At 45.9% G+C, this 3,613-nt stretch overlaps 1 non-coding gene across 1 annotated transcript; it reads right to left on the reverse strand.

Annotated features, from left to right (window-relative positions):
* Positions 1–2,798: 2,798 nt before the first annotated feature.
* TRNAT-GGU (transfer RNA threonine (anticodon GGU)) lies at positions 2,799–2,872 on the reverse strand. Its single transcript has one exon. It is a non-coding gene; the product is annotated as a tRNA-Thr (tRNA).
* Positions 2,873–3,613: the final 741 nt, after the last annotated feature.

The following is a 3,613-nucleotide window of genomic DNA, read 5'->3' on the forward strand; positions in this document are numbered from 1 at the left end:
TACCCCTCCTGGCGCTCTGGTGTAGCGCTTAAGCGATGCGCCACTTCCCTACGATGGCAGGTTCTCCAAGCGGTGGGCCTTGTGCGACACAGGTTGCTCTTATAGAGTTATCAATCATTAACTTAACTGCAGCCTGCCACGGTGGGCAGCTTGCTCATTATCTGGTGGGCAGTTTGTTATGACACCGCAAGGTCACGTGACATAGATGGCACACCTGCCTCTTAAGTCCCTCTCTGTATATTATTCATGGAATTTTCGCTCCCGGCGACCGACGCCGACGACGCCGACGACAAATATAAACGGATTTTCTGCGACACGAGCTCCTTAATGCTATCGCATTAAAAACGAACAATCAGCCAAACTGGTCCCTTTGTTACGGTGCTAAGGCTTTTATCGCCCGCATGTCCAAGCGGTTTCGTGTGAGTGCTCCGCTTATACCCAGTAAGACTGGTAAAAAATTTCTATTCGTTTGCTTTACAGCGATCTAGTCGAGCCGTTCTTGGCAAGACTGCTCACCTTGCCACTTATTTAGTGGTAGCTAAAAAATCTTTGTGGTCTCTTCACAAGCTTTAGGTTGGTCGCTGCATGCGCGTTTGCTTTCGGCGTGCGCAATCTTGCATGCTGCGCACAGACATGAATCGCCTGCAATAAATCCTGCGAAGTTTCTGAAGCACCTATGACGCTAAGTGCTTGCTTGCTTGCTTGCCTGTCGGAATTTTGGCAACGGGGAGAAATCCAACGACCCGAGGAGTCCGGCCTACATACTGACAGTATTTATTGCTACCTACGGATGTTTCAGAATGACAACTGGTGAAAGATGTTCAAGATAAAATGACATTGGTCAGTTTCTTTGTATGTATGAAGTTAGCGAAATACTCCCAACAATGATGTTTTCCTGATCATTGCTATGATTCACTGTAGAATCTGGAATGTTATCAAAACTTTCACCTCTAAATATTGCTATTTCATGACAAAATTTTCTCTCATAAAATATTGTTAACATTAGCCTCCTACTTCGGTTAATAGCACATTGGAAGTGAACATTTATTGCCTCAGGTGTGACTGGTTTCCTACTGCAGTGCCTGCTGTATTGGATCAGCTGAATACTGCCTTGAGTACTCACTGGTATGCCAGTTTAGACTTTTTATATACAACAAAGAAGTGTTAACCAGTTAATGGGTGACCAAAGGGTTTTAGGCTTGCGCAGGCAATTAAAGTTATTAAAGAACTAGATAGCCCTTTAGAACGGATTAAAAGTGGTGTTCGAAAATACACGCTACGTTCCCTTGAGGTGGGTGCTGCTACTGCCTTTGCATTGTTGGCACCCCCTGGAGAAGAAGGCGATTCCACTAATGACTCGGAAAAAACACCAACTGTACCATCGGGGAAAAAAGTAGCAGAACCCTTCCTCCCCCCCCCCCCTCAAAATTCCGACCCCCGCTGCTCTGCGTAGGGGCGCCATCTGACAAGGCACTTCTCGTGTCGAAACAGGCCCACTGCGTCGGTCTCAACACGTGAAGTGTCTTTTCCTTTTCAGGCGCCGCCCCCACGCAGAGTGGCACGGGCAGGAACTTGGAGGGGGCGTCTGTTACTTTTGCCCCCGATGGTACGTGCCGCTGTGCTTTGACCGTATTCCGCAAACGTGAAGAAAAATCTAATCTCCCTTCCCTTTAAACACACTATATGCAAGAGTAAAATATCGCGTGCAGACATTGTACCAGTGATTCGTCAAATAAGGTTAGCGCCATTTCTTTTTACGCAATTTCAGGTTCTCTCTAGTAAGAATGAAGTGATTTTTTTTGCCTCTTTCATCTTTAAAGTTATGAATCTCGTTGCATGGTGGCTACATTGCAAAATGATCATATTTTCAAGCATTTTCTGATTGTGATCCGTTCTAACTTATAGCTAGACAAACTTTCAAGTACATATTGATGTTACTGACGGGTGTTTATGTCACAGTCATCTTAGCTCTTCATACGTACTTCGATGCCATTTGTACAAGCACAAAGGATCAGATTTTCTCTATTAACTAGTTCGTCGGCAGAGAAGCCGATAAGAAAAAAAAAACTTGTGTCACCACCACACTGAATACAACTAACGTTGCGGGCTATACTTGCAATGTCGTTTGCATACACGTTAAAGTAAAACAGACCGAGAAGGCTACCTTGCGGGACACCATAATTAATCCAGCTAGGGTAAAAACTGGTAAGGAACTGCTTAAATGAAAGCTAAGTGAGGAATCGACGTGGCCATAAAGTCTTTATCTGCAACAAAGAAAAAGCATTTAGTTTATCTGAAGACATGGAGGAAAACTTGAATCCGCGGGAAATACTGGTGCGATCTCTTCAGTTCCAGCTCACAGTTCTGGAACATCAGGTATGGGACAGTTGTAGTACGTGCCTTAAAAACTACAATAAGCTTTGCACGGCAACAGTGAGGACACTTCACTTGAAGCAGGTAAACCTCAGTCCCCTCATACACAAGGTCATCAAGGGTGCAGCAGAGCCATGACTATTCCAACATACAAACACCAGAACTTCGGCAGCCATCTGTGCTCTAAACGACGATATATTTTCACCGTTCAAGGAAATTCCGGAGGCAGTTGCCTCGGACCAAAAATTTAATTCCCTTAAAAAAGCTACCTCTTCAAGCAATGAAAGCATCTCTCTTCACCGCATAACCTTGTGTGTTTCTAATAAGGGCGTAATTACTCATTCGCATCCACCCAAGCGCAGCCATGCGGCTACAAAGGAAAGCTATCCAGCTTTCTCAGAAACTTCGCAGTTGCAGAAAAATTTGTCCCGGTCCGGGATTCGAACCCGGGACCACGGATTCACCGGAGCAGTCGCTCTACCAACTGAGCTAACCGGGACGACAAGCTTATGGTAGGACAAGAAGAGTGTTGGCGAAATGTTTAGGGGAATCCCCCCCAGGTTGGAGCAGATTTGCAATAAGGGAGTGAATACTCATCTGCATCTTTTGTAGCCCACTGGTATTCTTTTGTAGCCGTATGGCTGCGCTTGGGTGGATGCTAATGAGTAATTACTGTCTTATTACAAATCTACTCCACCCTGGGGGATTCCCCTAAACATCTGACCATGTGTGTTTAACAGCTGGCTGAAATGCGCAAAACTTCCGCATGCTTCTACAGAGCTAGGTCACGGCTTGGCTCGCGTATTTTTCTTAAATGGCAGCTATTTCTGCTGCTGGAAGGACATCTCCCATGTAGCAGACACATGAGTGTCTGTTGCGTTGCAACAGTCCTGACTATGGTAAAGTTGCGCTGACCGCATATTTCCCAGTCGACATGTGTGGTGCGCACTGAACTGCTTCTTCAGCAAGATCCTGGGGCTCTTGGACGAAGAGTTTCTGCTGTGGGGCTGTAGTTAATGCACAGGTTTCACCTCGGAGGACCTCAACGTCCATGGGATCCTAAGAAGGTTGGTGGGCTTGTGGCACGGTTTCGACATTTTCCACTCACTTTCTAAGAAAGAGACAAACTCCCTCCCTCCCTTTGTATAAATTGCAAGGCTCTGCACGGATGGCTTCGCCCACATCTTTTGCCCTCTTGTGCATGACGGGATTGAATTCATGTACTGGACAACGGAAGCGA

This window comes from Amblyomma americanum, chromosome 1 (genome assembly GCF_052857255.1).
Source record: "Amblyomma americanum isolate KBUSLIRL-KWMA chromosome 1, ASM5285725v1, whole genome shotgun sequence".
In the NCBI taxonomy this organism is placed as follows: Eukaryota; Metazoa; Arthropoda; class Arachnida; order Ixodida; family Ixodidae; genus Amblyomma; species Amblyomma americanum.